Source organism: Anabrus simplex, chromosome 2 (genome assembly GCF_040414725.1).
Source record: "Anabrus simplex isolate iqAnaSimp1 chromosome 2, ASM4041472v1, whole genome shotgun sequence".
In the NCBI taxonomy this organism is placed as follows: domain Eukaryota; kingdom Metazoa; phylum Arthropoda; class Insecta; order Orthoptera; family Tettigoniidae; genus Anabrus; species Anabrus simplex.
This window is the reverse complement of record NC_090266.1, coordinates 791,157,320-791,175,989: the sequence shown is the minus strand read 5'-3', so window position 1 is coordinate 791,175,989 and position 18,670 is coordinate 791,157,320. Positions and strand designations below refer to the sequence as shown.

Here is an 18,670-nt window from a genome sequence, read left to right as displayed (position 1 = left end):
TCTTCCTTTCCTCACACACAATATTCCACACTACCGCCATTCCAATTACACACAGGTTCATACAATACTGTATGGTGCCAGTAGCGGCAAAAGATCCATATGGGGCAACGCCCCGAACAAATAGCATTTAAAGAAAAAATGTGTGTGTTATATTTGCATTAATAATAATAATAATTTCGTGTGGCTATTACTAGCCGATTGCAGCCCTTGTAAGGCAGACCCTCTGATGAGGGTGGGCGGCATCTGCCATGTATAGGTAACTGCGTGTTATTGTGGTGGAGGATAGTGTTAAGTGTGGTGTGTGAGTTGCAGGGATGTTGGGGACATCACAAACACCCAGCCCCCGGGCCATTGGAATTAACCAATTAAGGTTAAAATCCCCGACCCGGCCGGGGATCGAACCCGGGACCCTCTGAACCGAAGGCCAGTATGCTGACCATTCAGCCAACGAGTCGGACTATATTTTCATTAAAGAGTACTGTACATAACCGAAGGATAATGGAAAGCAGAATATATATAATTTCTACCTGAGGTTAATCAATCTTGTTTTTCCTTGTCTCTAGTTATGTCTAATGATCTGGGTAACACTTGTTATTCGTTTGATGTGTACCTCGCAGTGTTAATTTTCAATGACTGCATAAACACTGTAAGCTCTCTGGGTCAAATGGGAAAAGCGGAGCGGGATCAACCGCATTATTTTCGACACCTAATAGGAAATACAGTAACTGTACTCTTCAGGTGAAACTATTGTCCATGTGCCGTTGTAACTTCCCTGTAAGTGATATTTCTGCACGTGACACCGATTTTCTACTATACTCGCTAACAGCTCATCATTCCAATAAATAAAATAGCTTCACTTCTTTCAAAAAGAGACAATTCAGTTGACCACTCTAAATATTTAATATTCTCACAAAATATTTACCGCCGTGTTTTTCGTGAAATCTGGACATGTGAAATGTTTGCTTGTATTCAAAAACTGATCTCTGCAGGATTCCCAGTCTTCTTAACATTCACTCCAAAATTGATTGCGGGTAGCTAATCTCTCACAAATCTGATTGACTGAGGTAAAGTTTAGAACCAGCCACTGCTTCATACTTCTGAACTTCGCTGAGTTTCATTATCGCACTCATAAATAAACTGGTGATGATGATGATGATGCTTGTTGTTTTGAGGGGCCTAACATCGAAGGCCATCGGCCCCAAATAAACTGGAGCAATCACTCTAACCTTCCTGTGGCAAGTTGGGTATGCAGGTTGCGGGGATTAATAAGCCAGAGTTCTGATAACTTGAGGCAGGTAATGTATTTTCCTTAACTCACAGGCGCGTGAATTCACAGTTAATGTGGACTAGAATTTGAAGGAAAGTAGCCGTAAACTTTTCGATAATCACCACGTTAATATTTGACTCATGTCCGGCTCCATTTCTAAATGGTTAGCATGCTGGTCTTTGGTCACAGGGGTCCCGGGTTCGATTTCCGGCAGGGTCGGGAATTTTAACTATCATTGATTAATTTCGCCGGCACGTGGACTGAGTTTATATGGTGTCTTCATCATCATTTCATCCTCATAACCAGGCGCAGGGCGCATACGGGCGTCAAATTAAAAGTCTTGCACCTGGCGAGCCGAACATGTCCTCGGATACTCCCGGCACTAAAAGCCATACGCAATTTCATTTTTCTTTTGCGTCATGATAAAGTTGCTATTTGCTGACAGTCATATCAATAATCCCTGGACAGTAGTATCATAGTGGGTATCCTACAATCATTCTGAAGAGGTATAATTAGCATTAAAAAGACTACTCTCATTCACTCAGCGAATCTAACAGCCCTTTTCATACCTTAACTTTTATAACATATTGTACATGCCACTCTCGTTGCCGTATTTTCTTTCTGCAGTTTCAGACTGCAGTGTGACGCAAATATTCCTCCATGTCATCCAGCAATATTTTACGTGGTCTGTTTCTCCACCCTTCGATTCTCTCCGTATGTAATAAATCAGCGGGATTGTCATCTTTCTTATGCCTTGTATATTGGAAATTCGCCGCAGTACGCAGTATTTTTGTTATTTGTCATGACAAGTTCTGATTCTCATTGTAAGTCTGGAGTTCCATGTCCTACACTCTTCCGCATCACTTGAAACTCCTATTGTATTAAGCGATATTCTCCTGTTCTATACTTCAATTCTGCTTTGACAACTTTGAATGAACTTCATGTTTGCGGGACATGCATGACCATTGACTGAATTATTATAAAATTAACGTTCTGTTTCAATATCTTTATTGACGGACTAATTATATAAATTTACGTCTAACCGATACAGATAGGTTTTATGCCGACGATGGGGTAGGAAATGGCTAGGCGTGGAAAGAAGCGACTGTGGTATTAATTAAGGTACAGCCCCAGCATTTGCCTGGTGTTAAAATGGGAAACCACGGAAAACAATCTTCAGGGCTGTCGACATTGGGGTTCGAGCCCACTATGTTCCAAATGCAAGCTCAATGCTGTTCTACCCTAACCGCACGGCCACCTTGCTCGGTGCTTATGTAGATATAGAAGTATCCACAGGCACGGAAATTCCTTCAAAAAATACTGATTACTTCCAGAAACCAACGATTCAACGAATTTAAGTCCCAAAGTTATCATATATTCGAAAGTTACAACTCTGTGTTAGCGACTAATATGTCAATATTTCGAAACTTATACCCAATAGCAACAAACGTAGTGACGTTCGGGAAGAAATGGTTCTGAAACATATTTAGGTGCTTCCTGGAGCCGTTGTAGTTACTCCAAATCGTCTGCTAAATGTAATATTGAGTACCGTTGGCTGTCTAATAGACACATACTGATTTGTCATTACCTGGCCAAATTACACATCAGTTTTGACTTTCCTCTCTCCTCCTCCTGTTGTACCGCTAATGTCAGTTCCATAGTCAAAGTTCTCAGTAGCAAAATCTATAAGTATACATATCCTCATCGAAATTTCCAGGTAATATAACGGACCTGTACCACATGATTGCATTGTAAATTGGAGATCGGTGGATTTTATATTTGTAAATAATGCAGAAATGTTATGAACACCTACTCCTGTTTATCATCATAAGCAAAATAACAAACTAACAAAAAATTTCAAGATTTGACAAACTTGGAACTTTTCCCATATCAGAAAGGAATGTACACATATGAATCAGGATCGTATCCGCAATCGTCAAGCCACTCGGACGCCAGCACTGGCATAGACTGTTTTAAATTCCTATTTATTTTCTTCTTACGCTGCTGCAGCTACGAGAGTTATTCCCGTTCGACGACACACAGTGCGTGTACAGCTATTGTCTAGTGTATCAAGAGCTAGTGAATCGAGATGAAATATGAGCCGATTGTTATTGACCTGGATCACGGTAATGGGACCAGTGATGTATTGATGTCATAAATCGCCGGTTTGACCTGCGTCAATGACGCAATGTTGCTGACCTAGTAGAAGGCGCTTCTTATCAGCCAGCAGCAGAAGTGACGCTCCCTGACTTGGGGCAGTTTCATTCAGAGTGAATCATCCACAAAGCACGCCCTTGCATCCAACCCCAGTTATACTTACTCATCGTCACAGTGCATGAAATCTTGTTGCTTTTTTGTAGTTAGTTTTGTTTGTTCCAATTGTTGCCTGCATGTTGCTCTCTGTTCTTTCTTTCCCACTCTTTCCCTCTGTCCGTTGTTACTTATACCATGGATGTGTATTTTTACGTGGCCCCCCTACCCCCAACCATTTTATTGCCAAGCCTTCATCTTTAACGGGGTTAGGAGCACGAAGTTAACTGGGTTTACGGCTTTGCGTAACTATATATACCCTTTCGCCGAATATACAAAGAACTACAGAGTCGAAACATTCAGATACTGCCGCTGTCGGTCCGAACATAGTGGTTTTGTGATTTTAAGTCCTGGATGTTGGTAATAGCGTAATTTCCAGATTTCTCCTTCGAAAGAGTACCATCGTGAATATATTCTGCATTTCACAATTCGAGGATTGGTTTGCAATAGTTCTCCATGTGTTCCGAACTTGAGCAAGTCTTTTAATTTCTTTGTGGGAATGATCACATAGATCCCTCATGAGTATGTCATTTAAGACAACCTGGATCGTATTACGCAATTCTTTCCCTTACTTGAGCTCTATAGAATTCTATGAAACAATTGCATCATGTATCATGATATGACGTGACAAGATGAGATATGAACCAAGAATTTTAAAAAATCACAAAATGTATAAGGTAACTATTAATTTCCGTACAAACCTCAAATTGAATACGTGACTCTAAATCACAGGGCTATTTTGGCCAAATTTTATGATATTATTGCTAAAACATATTTACGTATAAACAAACATTCAGACGTTTGATTTTGACTGACGTATTGCCCCCATTATTCCCTAGCTAAGCCCAGCCAGTGAGCGAGAGATCCCGAGGTGAACCGTTCGTTCATGGCTATCGTGTTCTAGAGGCATTTAAGGGTAAAAGGGGTTGATGACCAGGAAAATAAAATTTTTTAAAACAACACTCTGACATTTATTGACATAAGCATTTCACAACAAAAAATATATCCTTGATGGTTTTTGTTTTACAATGAACTTTCATAATATTTTAATCTTCCGCAGTATTTGAGAATCACACGTATTTCTCATCCTCCAGCCTTACTGTTCTGGAAATGAAAATCAAAGAAAAATTAGGCCTTTATTGCCTTTAAAATCAAAATATTTGGCTGAAAAAGTTCAAAGATTTTAACAAAAGTTTTACAAAATTATTAGACAGCTGTCTCGCTTATGGTTCCACAATAAAAGTTGCTAAAGGTTCCATGAATTTACAGTAGTCTCAACACGTGGTTTAAGCTGAATTCTGATAAATCTCAACATTTAAAGTGTATAATATTCGTCAATTACACCAGTAGAAGCTTTAGTAAAAATCAAAATTAATTTCAAAATTAATTATTTAATTAATTATAATAATAATTATTATTAGTAGTAGTATTTTCTGACCTTGTTTGTGTAATATGTTCCTTTATCATCACACGACTGAATTATCTACATGGCATTTATCATTCACATTTAGATAATTATTCTTCATTCAATTACAATGACTCATTATTACTAGAATTCAAGTTAATTATGCTGTTTGTGAATATTTAATTCTGACATTTTCCTAGCTTTCACCCTTCCAAATTAATTTAAAATATTTCAAAATTTGAATATAAATGTGTTGGAGAATTTCTTATCCACGTGTGAGCTAATTAAATAATAATTTACAAATCGCTTGCCTTTGCGGAAGAATAACGGGATGATCTTTCCTTTAAATCATATTAATCAACAAACTAAAATCCTATTCTAGTCTTCCTCGATATAAACTCATTAAATTTTTCCTTAAGGTGCGCAAAAATAACTTTCAAGGTGGCACACAACGATGAACATTATCTGTGTCGCCATAGATGCACGACCAGATCAAATCAAATGGAACAATCAAAGACATGGAAAATACTTATATTTACACACACACACACACACACACACACACATCACATTCATACAAGGTAACACGTACTTTTATATACATTATTTACAGCGAATCCTGCCCTTCTAAATTTATTTTTAAATTTTAAGCATGGTCACGTCAACATTCAATAGAAGATAAAAATTCGTGTACTGAAAATACTCTTTCATCAATAGTGACTAGTGATCGAAATTAGGGATATCACTTGGGTGGAAATATTCTTCTCACGACGATGGAGATTCATCTAATTTCGGAGATATAATTGAAGATTCCAATAAAATCCATAATCAGCACCATCATGTGGGTTACAAGTCGCAACTATCGCGTTCGTGAGCCTCAATCGCATTATTATTATTATTATTCCCTATCCGTGAAATACACACGCAACACGTGCTCCGCTTACAATAAGTTCCACTGTGCTCCCAAAGACACAAGTACAAATCAATCATCACAAATAAATTCTCCAATTATTCATTTACATAATTAACATCCCGCAGGATTTGCCGTATTCCAGGCACCTCATAAAAGAGCACGTTAAATCTCACATAAAAGGAATCTAAATAAGTTATAGCTCACGACCTTTTAATTCAATTTTTACCCGATCTTTAGTTGATTTTATTATTACTCAAGTGATTATTAAATCTATCAATTCTCATGAAGTATCGTAAAATTAGATGACTCGATCCTAAAGAATACAAGTGATCTTGAAATGACACTAGGTTCGACTCTATCTCACAAATTGTACAAGTAAATTCAAGTCCGATTAATTTCACTATCACAGGCAAATAAGTAAAGTTTATCGCGTGGTCAGTGATTTTTAGAGATATCTAACTCATATGCATAGGAACTCACTCAAGGACAAACTACACATCTACTCTAATAGGTTCCAAATCTCAGTCACACACATGAAACTCAACTACCATGACACCTCAAGAAATGGAAAAATGAAATGCTTCTATCTACAACAAACTAATAGATCTACGATTTAAAGAAGAAAGACCTCTAGGTTTACAAAGATGAGAAAGAAATAAACTTTTAAATGGTACTCATGTTTTAGATGAGGTTCGATCCCAGGTTGTAGTCAATCATTCCAGCATTTCCCCGTCAGTCACCTTCTCTTGACCAGATACGCGTCACATCTTAGAAATTCATGGAGACACGGCAGTAGACGTCCCACGATGAAGTAGAGGTGGACATTTTCGAAGAATTATTCATCTTGATGTTCTGCGATCTCCGGGATAACTTCTCTTGCGTTCCAGACGTGTAAGCTATAACTGAGACGACAAATGTTAAGATATGCACACACACACACACACACACGCAGAATTACTGAATGTTCTCCTGGATAGTTACACTTAACTTGGATTTTCTAAGTTGAATTTTACTCCATAAGACTCAGGAAATAATTTCCACTAAATTTGGCAGAACGGACGTCTGCTCGTACTGTAAAGTTCTCTCCCACGTGGTCACGTAGATCAGCGTCGAGTAGCGTAGATTAGAGCAGCATAGTGAAGAACAACATACAGAAGAGAAGGATTTACTCAGAACACGGCTTTTTATATCCTCGGCTTGGGAGGCGTGTACTAATCGAAGACGATAATTGGCTACCGAGATCTCTCATAATTGGCTCTGACTGTTCGAGGAGCGGGCTGGCAGTCAGGTCGTTCGCGCGTGGCAGGTTAGCACACGGGCTCGTCACGTGATTTACCTTGCCCTGGTCGAAGTTGAATCAATACATCGCCCCTCTGAATGAAGAAAAAACTGGCTCGGAGCACTCCGAATGCTTTCCAAATGACAAATCCAGCTCCCAGCAGACAATAAAACTTTTAATATTAACTTGTTGGAAATATTTTCAAGATCACCAAAGTTGAAGGGGACAGTATCACGTCAATAATATCATGACTGCTGTTACGGTTATTATTATTATTATTATTATTATTATTATTATTATTATTATTATTATTATTATTATTATTATTATTATATGTAATAAAACGCGTATGGCCCCACGAAAGGCCTGGTACATGTCTTTCGAGTTGACGCCGTATAGGCGACCCGCGTGTCTGTGAGGATGGGGACTCTAACTAAGGTGATTTCTGATGATTAAGGCGCCAACACCCACAACTAGCCCCCAAGCCATCGGAATTAACCAGTTAAGGTTAAAATCCCCGACCCTGCTTGTAATCGAACCCGAGACCCCTTGACCAAAGGCCGGCGTGTCAACCATTTCGCCATGGAACCGGACATTATTATCAGTTAAAGATGCCCATCAATCATTTGACGTATCTGCACCTGGAAAGAAATAACAATGACAGAAGTAGGTAACACTGCAAAACTAATATCCAACAGAAGTAGATTAGTGAAGATAATTTTCTACTTCATTGACCTTTTTCTAATTTCTTTCCGGTTGGCACTACATGCTGATTAAGCCTAGTTTTACTGCCAGATGACCTTCCCTATAGAGTATTCCGCAAAACAAGCAGTAGTTACTAAAATAACAAACATGCTTTGAATATCAAGGTACGTCATTATAACATGCAAGGTGAGGACGGCAACACGTGTCTAACCGTATCTGTACAGCATGTGTACAAAATGTGCACCCACACGTCTCACAAATTTTTCATAACGGTCCTGAAGATTGTCGAACATGTTCATGATCACAGGTTGCAGCAAGGACACAAATAATGACTGTATATTTTCCCGTAATTTGGGAACATTTCTATGTGGGTCATCTGAACGAAAAATGGATTCTTTCAGCATGCCCCTATATGGAAGGATGCATCAACTGCTGAGTGTTTTCGAGGTAGTTTATACATGAAAATGTGTGTATAAAGATGAACCCGAACATCAGGTCTCAGCAGGAGAAATTACCCCGTTTAAACCACCCACCCCAGTCTGGCATCGAAACCAGAGCACTCTCCACCAAAGGCCACTTCTGCCGATCATTCACTACACACTGACTGGATGCAAATACATAATGTGCCACTAGAATAATTAACAACATATTTACAGTGAACGAATAAAGCTTAAACTGAAATAGCCTGGATATTCTTGCAGACAGAGGAAATCGTCTCTTGTATTAAATATTTGAGATACCAATGAGTTTAGGAACTTGATTTTCAGCTTGGCTGTCTACTTACCTTGAAGAGAATGAATGGTACTTTCAGTACAATGAACACGGTGGGCCTCCTAGAGGGTAACGCTCTCTCTCAGGCCAGGTGATTTGAGCTGCGAAAGAGGTGAGAGGTGTAAGGCCATATCCTATGACAGGAACTGTCCCGGCATTCGCCTTAGTGAAGAGGATCGAAAATCATTCTCAGGACAGCCGATGGTGAGGTAAGTCCACCGCCTCCAGAATGCAGGGCTGTAAAGTCGCGGTCACTGCTAGCCGATGATGAATTCTTCACATTGGTTCTTAACGTGGCACTATGACAGTATTTAACGTAGGAGCACAAGCGCACTCACAACTGTACATTTTTTACAAGTCGCTTTACGTCACACCGACACATATAGATATTATGGCGACGATGAGATAGGGAAGACCTAGGAGTTGGAAGGAAGCGGCCGTCGTCTTAATTAAGATACAGCCCCAGCATTTTCCTGGTGTGAAAGTGGGAAACCACGGAAAACATCTTCAGGACTGCCGACAGTGGGATTCGAACCCTCTATCTCCCGGATGCAAGCTCACAGCCACGCGTCCCTAATCGCACAGCGAACTCGCCCGGAAAAAGAAACTTTAATTCCGTCAATGTTACCGCTTAATTGCAAAAGAATTGCCCCGAAATTCGAACGTAAGGCTGATTACGTCACATTTATCACAGTGTCCATTGCACTGTAAGGAATAGGCGTCAACATCACAAACAAATAGACATGATATAAGCTTTTGGACTTATGCCGTGTCAAGAAAATAAGGTGAAATTACGTCTCGCAGAGAACTTCGCTCTGCGTCATCGGAAGAAAAACCGGACTGTCCACGAGAAAGGGTTTTCAAACAATGAGGTTTCAATTTAGACGTTATAATAGAAGTGGAAATGATACGTTCATTCGTCACCAGATGGTTCCCCGGACGTGGTACAGCGCTAGCGCTCGAAGCGGAAACTGACGTAACCATCAGAATCAGCCTGAGAGGGCTACATAACACAACAGGGGTACGCAACATATTGAAGATATGACATTGACATAAGCCCGGAATGAATCCTCTGGCGATGAGGAACATACGAATGTGGAAAACACCGAAACGAAATAACTATAGTGAAGGGTCAGGAAAGGGAACTACCTGCGTAAATCCTTAATGGCTGGCAACCAGGTATTACTTAATTGATAGCCAGTGTCCCTGTTGAAATTGTTAGGATTTCTACGCATTTCCACAGCCTCCCGTATAATCCCGGACCTGTAGTGTCTAGTGTGGATAGGAGCTCGAGCATCTTGGAACATGACATCATAAGCCGATGATAGAGCGTGCTCAGCTATTGCTAATTTGTCTGGCTTGTTGAGACGAATATTACGTTCACGTTCCTTGATACGGGTACCAATGGACGGCATGTTTGGCCCATGTGTACGTTACCACAAGTACAAGGAATTTCTTATACCCCAGGATGTAAAATTGGGGATAATTTTTCCTTGGTTTTACCCAGATTGTGGGCAATTTTAGTGATGGTGCGAAACGTGGTTTTTATATTGTGTTTGCGGAGGACCTTGGCAATTCGATCTATGTTGTTATGAATGTAAGACAAGTAGGCAGTTCCCTTCACTTCTTCTTTCTGTGAGCTTTTCTTGGTCGGTTCTCTGGGATGCAGGGTCTATGAATTTGAAAATCGCTGTAACCATCCCCTAGAAAGTGACTTTGAGTGTGTCAGTCTCCATCTGGATATTTCATGGCTCATTTTTCTCTTTTGCCAGTGGCTTTACGTCGCACCGACCCAGATAGGTTTATATGGCGACGATGGGAGATGAACAGCCTAGGAGTTAGAAGGAATCGGCCGTGGCCTTTACTAAGGTACAGCCCCAGCATTTGTCTGGTGTGAAAATGGGAAACCGCGGAAAACCATCTTCAGGGCTGCCGATAGCGGGATTCGAACCCCTGTCATCCGGATGCAAGCTCACAGCCTCGCGCCCCTAACCCCACGGTCAGTTCGCCCCGTACTTTGATGGCTCACAAATTCGTCTCGCCCTTTTGGTCAGTGTCGTGAGAATGCCTTGATTTTGTGCTGGATGGTGGTGAGAATCTGCATGATTATTGTGATTTGTGTGGGTAGGCTTACGATAGACAGTATGTTCTAATGAGCCTCCCGGTTCTTTTCTTACTGGAGCATCCAAGAAAGGAAAGCATCCGTCCGACTCCATCTCCATAGTGAATTTTAATTGAAGGATGTTGCCGATTTAGGTGGTTTGGAAATAGATTAAGTTCTCAGGACCTTCTGTACGAACCGAAAATGTATCATCAACATACCCCCATAATATCATAGGTTTGACGGGTGCCGATGCAATAGCCTCCTCCTCAAAATGCCCCATAAAGAAATTAGATACTAGGGCGAAAATGGATTTCCATAGCCACTCCGTCCATCTGTTCGTAAAAATTCCCACGCCATAAGAAATAGATGGAACTCATGCAGTGGCAAAATAGCTTAGTAATGTCCTCAGGTAACTGGTGTTCAATGAGGGATATGATCGATTCAATCGACACTTTAGTGAATCGACTCCACATCAAAACTCACCTAAAGTGCATTTGGTTGAAGGGTTTGGTTGACAGCTTATTGACGAAATACCGAGAGTCCTTGACGTATGATTCAGTACTTCCTATGTGTGGCTAACGCAATTTGATTTGGTATTCAGCCAGAGCAAACGTAGGAGAACCTATCTCACTAACAATAGGTCTGAGGGGAACATCATTTTTATGGATCTTAAGCGGTCCTTATAATCTAGGTGGGACTGCGTATCCAGGGGACAGATGTTCAGCCTCCTCTTTTAGAATTGGAGGTTACCATTCACCAAGATGGTCAGACGAATTTGTGAGCCATCAAATATCCAGGTGGAGATTGACACACCCAAAGTCACGTTCAAGGATAATGGTTACAGCGATTTGCAGATTCATATAGCCCTGCATCCCAGAGAATCGACCAAGCAATGCTCGCAGAAGGAAGAAGTGAAGGGAACTGCTTACTTCCATTACATTCACATCACCACAGATGGAATTGCCAAGGTCCTCCGCAAACACAATATAAAAACCGTGTTTGGCACCGTCACTAAAATCGCTCAGAATCTGTGTAAAACCAAGGACAAATTGTCCCCACTTTTACATCCTGGGGTATACGAAATTCCCTCTACTTGCAGTAAGGTATACATTCACCAAACAGGCCGGTCCAGTGGTAACCGTATTAAGAAACATGAACATTACATTCGTCTCAACAAGCCAGACAAATCAGCAATAGCTGAGCACGCTCTATAGTCGGGTCATGATGTCATGTTGCAAGATGCTCGAGCTCTTAACCACACAAGATACTACAGGTCCATGATTACACAGAAAGCTGTAGAAATACGTAGACATCCTAATAATTTCAACAGGGACACTGGCTATCAATTAAGTAATATCTGGTTGCCAGCAATTAAGGATTTACGTAGGTAGTTCCTTTCCCTGTCCTTTCACTATTGTCATTTCGTTTCGGTGTTTTCCACATTCGTATGTTCCTCATTGCCAGATGTTTCATTCCGGGCTTGTTTCGACATCATACTTCCATACATTGCGTACACCTGTTATGTTATGTGACCCTCTCAGACTGATTTTGATGGTTCTGTCAACTTCAGCTTCGAGCGCTAGCGCTGTACCGCGTCCGGGGATCCATCTGGTGAAGAATGAACGTATCATTTCCACTTCTATTATAACGTCTAAATTGAAACCTCATTGTTTGAGAAGCCTTTCTGGTGGACAGTCGAGATTTTCTTCTGATGACGCAGAACAAAGTTCTCTGCGAAACGTAATTTCACCTTATTTTCTTGACACGGCATAAGCTCAAAAGCCTATATCATGTCTATAAGTATGGGCCGTGAAAGCATCAATGGCAACATGACAAACAAAATTTGATTTTCCTTAAGCATTACAATCCTCGTGGGTGTTTAGTCGAGACCAGAAATACACCACTTCATCAAGCGTACCCTGTCTATTTTCCTTTGAGTTCTACATTTTCAAATCCACAAATGATGCACGTTAGGCTATATCAAATTACTTCCGGTCAAGTTACTCAGAATAAACCGAAGAAAACATAAATCTTCTCAGGCCATTCTCGGATTATCTACTGATTGGGAAAGCACAACAATGAAATAGAGACTCCCTGTAGAATGTATTTGATACCGTAATTTGTAATAAATTGATCTACATAAAGGGGTTGTGGTAGCCAAGTGACATTGTTACTGATTTCTCCCTCAAACGGCCGCAGTTAGAATCCAAACAAATACACATGATATTTTTGAAAATAAAATATTCGTCCATATCATAGGCATTCCATATGAATGTGAATGTCCTGTGACTTACAGTTACAAGATTCAAAATCACGTAATACTACATATTGGCTTGCTTTCTCCCCATTAATTTCTGAAAACAGTTTAGCAGACGAAATTAATACTAGTTAGGATATTAAACGACACCTACTAACCCATGAACTGGGTTTGTATAATTGTGGGAAACCTAAATAAGACACATGTTACCTATGTTCTTGCATATATGTATGAAATAATCTTTATATTATGGAATAAAAACCTAATGAATCCATCATTCACAGTCGCCAAGAACTACTGAAGTTATTATCTACCGTACCTAAGAAGTACGCCACCTGAAAACAGCACATCCATTTTACGTCACCACTCGACAAACACCCTATACCCCGATAGATAATAATCCGCTTCTACCTCACTTTATGTCCACCAGGTGAGAGATTGAGGTTACATTGTAATTTCCTTCAGCAGAAATTGTCTCTAGATTTACGAGATCCTAGGAGATAATTTCGAAAGGATTCGAGCGTATCCGTGGTTATTTTCCAAATTAAGATGATGAACAAAACCCTCGACGGAAGACAAATTGGCAAGCGGATGCCAAACAATTTATAAGTAATTATCAGAGCAACGATTCTCTTCAGTCGTAAGTGGAAAAGTTTCAACTAAACCGTGGAAATCTTTCAAGTGAGAGTTGTCCGTCTCCATGGTTAAATGGTTAGCGTGCTGGCCTTTGGTTACAGGGGTCCCTCGTTCGATTCCCACCAGGGTCGAGAAATTTAGCCATAATTGGTTAATTTCTCTGGCACGGGGGCTGGGTGTATGTGTCGTCTTCATCATCATTTCATCCTCATCACGACGCGCAGGACGCCTAGGGCCGTCAAATCAATAGACCTGCATCTGGCGAGCCGAACTTGTCCTCGGACACTCCCGGCACTAAAAGCCATATGCTATTATTATTATTAAGTGAGAGTTTCCCCAAGTATTCTGTCAGACTAGAGTGAGGGTATTTTTATTCAAGGTACGCTTCATCATTTAAGACGTTTTAGAGGTGGAATAAAATTACGGAACCAGAAAATTCACGATGCCTGAACTTTTCTCCGCGAGATGGACAACAATATTATAATTGTAAGATTCGTCGAATAGCAATGTTGGGCAATTGGCCATCTCCCATGTGTATCCACACCAAAAATGTGTATTTATAACAAGGATGCGACAGTGCCTATTTCATTCTCCATCACGTGAATTTGGACCGGCGTCGCTCGTGGTCCTAAAGTCATTGCGTGTGCGGCTAATAATAGTTCAAAATGGTTATCGGGGTAGATAAACATTAACAAGGGTGTATTAAACTTACGTAACATACTGAAGTCGGATTGGTGTGAAAACAGTAATCAAACGTAATGTGCGGATCGAAGGAAGAAAGTTGTAGTGTAGCCATATCTCAGTAAAGGAACAAAGTCTCACTTTTGTCTGTCCTACTTTGCGTGTCAATTCCAATCAAGGTATTCAATTATACGAGTGAATTTCTAAGTAACTAGACAGTCGAAAAGTTGTAGTGCCGCTATTAAAGTGTAATATGTAAACGTGAGTTTGTCTTATGAAAGAAGTGTATAAAATAGTGTGTTATATCCAGTGTACGATAAGTAAGGATGTGTGCAATAATTTATGTTTCTAAATCACGTTAGAAAGTAAGTGATAATTAAGAATAATAAAACGATAAATGGTGAATTATTGTGATAATATTAAGTACGTGTTGCGATATTCTCGAGTAAGAAGCAATTTGGGCATCAGGGGATCTGCGATGGCATGGTGGCATCATTTCATCCAGCTGAAACAAGGTCTGTCATGAATTTTATCACCTAAGTGTATACTGCGTTGTTAAGTCACAGATGTATTTAGTGGCCAGATTCAGACTGAGGTTTTCATTGCCATGTAAATATTAGGTGCTTTGTTGCAAACCAAGATATTTTGTGTTGATATTGAAAGGAATATCGTGTGTAATTTTATATTTATAATAATCACAAAACAGAATATGAATATCCTAAATATTCGTGCGGATACCGGATAAAGTCAGATCCCAGTTTTAGTCATTAAAAGTCGGGGACCAATTTTTTTGTTGTGTCTAAAATTTAGTAAAAAAATTAATGAGTGTTATACAATTTTTCGGGTATTGGCTAAATTTCATTTACAGCCAAGTTTAATTCAAGGCCAGCATTGTTTTCTTAATTTTCTGTGTCGGTTAAATTCTGAGAGTTGATTAAGATTTATTCCGGTAGTTTAAAAATGTAAGAGACGGGAGATTTTCAAACAAGTCGTGGAATTAAAATATAATTTTGGAATTAACACTGATTATGTAAATTGCGAGGTGATTTGATATCAAACAGATATCTTCCAGCCTATTTAGCTTAATATGAAGAGAGAATGAACCACTAGATACTGTAGAATGGCAAATTAGACTGATTTGTACATGCGTCCGAGAAGAGCGTGGTTAATAATCCAGGATGTGCGGATGAGAATGCCCTGAGAACATGTCGATGGTTGAAAGCATATCCGGGAAGAGTTACTGTAAAATGTCCCCTGGATATACGTGTTGTTTATCTAGGACGTGCGAGAGGCCCATGGTATAATATTTAATAGGATACCAGAGGTGCCATTTTGACCCCATGAGTAATTCCAAGTGAGACTGAAGTGGCTCGGTGTGGCAAAATACCATTCAAAGTAAATCTCTCATTGTCTAGAATACTATGTGATGTCAAATAATTGTATGCCATCAAACTTATAATGGAAATGATTTATCTTCAAGTTAGTGTAAACATTTGGCTTGTTTCAAAAAGACTCTCAGTGTACAAATGAGGTAGATGAAAATAGACGAGGTGGTTGATATCATATGTCTCCAAGGAAAGAGAGCCGAGGCGACCTATCCCTTTACGAAAGGGTGATGTACTTTAGACCGCTCCAAACAAGTCAGCACTCTACTCACTAGGTTTTAAGAATAGCGTTAATAATAACAAACTGTAACTTCGTTGATAAATGAACATGAAAGTCGTTTGTATCCCTGGTCTTACCTCTCTTTAAGATCTAGAGGGACTAGTTCATATCATCGTTAATAATTTCTGTTTTGGGAATAGATGTTTCGGAACTTAGTTTGTTTCACTTTTAAAACGCTCGTGACAAGATTTCGACGGAAACTCGAACCCCACGAGTAATTAGGGCTTGGTTGTGATATATAGACTGAATGGATTATTTTGTGATTTAGGTTTGTTGATATTTAGTGAGGACCGTGATAAGATTAGCATAATTTGTTGCAAATATTGGTATCGGAGTTAATGCATGTTTTTGGTTTTTGTTTAGTTATAGGATGGTATTGATTAGTTTGTGTCGAAGGTTGTAATTCCTTAGTTGTGTTGTTTGAATTTTGCATGATTTTGTGGCATTTTTTTATAAGCGCTATTGTGAGAGCGGGTTTGACTCATTTAATTTGCCAGCGTGTTGATTATTAAAATTAGTAAACCACACGTGATAGTTAGTTTTAGAAGGTATTGAATTATTTTAGGGTTGGTGACACGACAACACAGGTATATTTTATTACGTCATCATTTTCAGACCTTGCAAGCAGCTGATATTTAACATCCGTGTGAATGGTGAGTCCTCTAGTTCGGTCTTCTTTAAGGGTGTTTATTTCTTTCTACCATTTAGATGGCATTGATTATTAAAGTCTTCAACTGTTTATTTATTTCTACCAGGTGATGGTGCCGATTACTACACCGTGTGATAAATTTTCTCTTTTTGTACTACAGTGATGGTGGTGATTATAAGGTTCTGTAATATTTTCATTTCTTGCCACCATCACAAAAATTAATAATGTTATTTTTTGTAATGACGAAGAAATTTATTTGACGTCACTCTCACGTTAGTTGCTATTGGTAGTGTAGTGATAGATTCATATTTTATTTTATGACACAATCCATAGATATTGCTTTTCTCTCATTCATTACTTTTATTGACACCGTTCATAAGCGAATGGGTTGAATTAATTTGTTTACCATTGAGGGAGATGGCAATGATTAAATGAACGTCAGTGCTTATTGGATTATTCATCCAAGATTTTATTTTAAATATAAACACAATGTAATTTTCTTTATTAACTTGTCAATTAAATTTTTCACTTCTTGATATTGTGGTTCAGTGAACATTCCAGTTAAGCGTTTTATTTCAATAGTATTAAAGTAACTCAATGTCATGGAGTCTGCTTGTGACATAACATGGTGCGGTAATTTATTGTATTAAGTTATGTAGTGACTGTTAATATTGAACTTTGGAGCACCATACCTTGCCGATGAGCAAGTAAACCTATTAAGTGAATTATTTGTATTGAGTAATGATCAATTAAATATTAACCAGAGGCGGTTTCGATTCTATTGAGGGTCCATTCTTTGGCTGATAATATCATACGTAATATTGTAATAGGCGGAATACCTTGATTGAGATAAATTTGGAGTCTGCTCACAAAAACTGGAAAGTGAAACGACCAACGGTGTTACATGGAATCCGATATAATAATGTTCAGGTTTTTCTTTCTTTCTTTCTTTCTTTCTTTCTTTCTTTCTTTCCGTTCTTTCCCTTTCTAGTAATGACAACTCACGTTCAGTTATTGTTAGAATGAAACAAAGGTTCATTATAAGGAAGTCCTGGACTTAATTCACATTTCATGTTATTGTTTGCCGTCTGCCCTGTAAATGCAGGGTTGAGGTTCTGGTCATGGGGGATTCTCTTGATAGAAATGTGGGAGAAGTGTGTGGAGAATAAGGAACCACTTTAGAGTGTTACCCAGGAATTATTTTCAGGCAGATGTTAAGAAATGTAGAAGAGAAGGAGGAGGGAAAAGAGAATGTGCTAGTTCTTCACGTTCATACTAACAATCTAAGCAAGGAGGTATAAGTGCCAATATACACTGAGTGGCAAAAGTCACGGGAAGAGGTGTCCCGCAGCTAGCTGCGGCGTAGCTGAGCAGTCAGTCACAAATAGCAGTGACGTGAAGATGGCAACACGTCGTGAATTGAACGACTCTGAACGTGGGATTATCACCCGCGCACGGCGCATTTGTCATAGCATTGCGGAGATTACACGCGAATTCGGGTTTCCGAGGTCAACAGTGTCGAGGGTGGATCATCAAGGGAGAATGTTGCCACCCGTCACACGGGAAGACCACAGGTGTTTAATGAACGGGCATCACGTCGTCTCCACAGAGCCATACTGGGCGCTCGACGGGCTACTGTGAGTCAGATCACCGCCCAGTTGAATGTTGGGATTCAGGAATCTATTTCTATCAGGACTTTAATGAGGCAACTGCACCGCACAGGCTTCACCAGACGATGACCAGCTCGTGTCCCTTTGCTCTCACCTCGACACAGAGCTCAACGACGTGCATGGGCCAGCGAACATCGGCAATGGTCCATGGAACTGTTGCGGCGTGTGGTATGGTCCGGTGAATCTCGGTTCCAGTTGTATCGAGCTGATGGACCCGCGAGAGTGTGTCGTATGCCCCATGAAGCTATGGATTCTAAGTGTCAACAAGTTTGCGTCCAGGAGGGAGGTGGCTCAGTTCTGGTCTGGGCAGCGTTCTCATGGTAGCAATTGGACCCCAATTTTCCGGCTGCAGGGAGCA

General features: G+C 39.9%; 1 protein-coding gene across 1 annotated transcript in view; it reads left to right on the top strand.

Annotated features, from left to right (window-relative positions):
- mtt (mangetout) overlaps positions 1 to 18,670 on the top strand; it is a 1,300,850-nt gene that overhangs the window by 417,141 nt on the left and 865,039 nt on the right. The window lies entirely within an intron of this gene.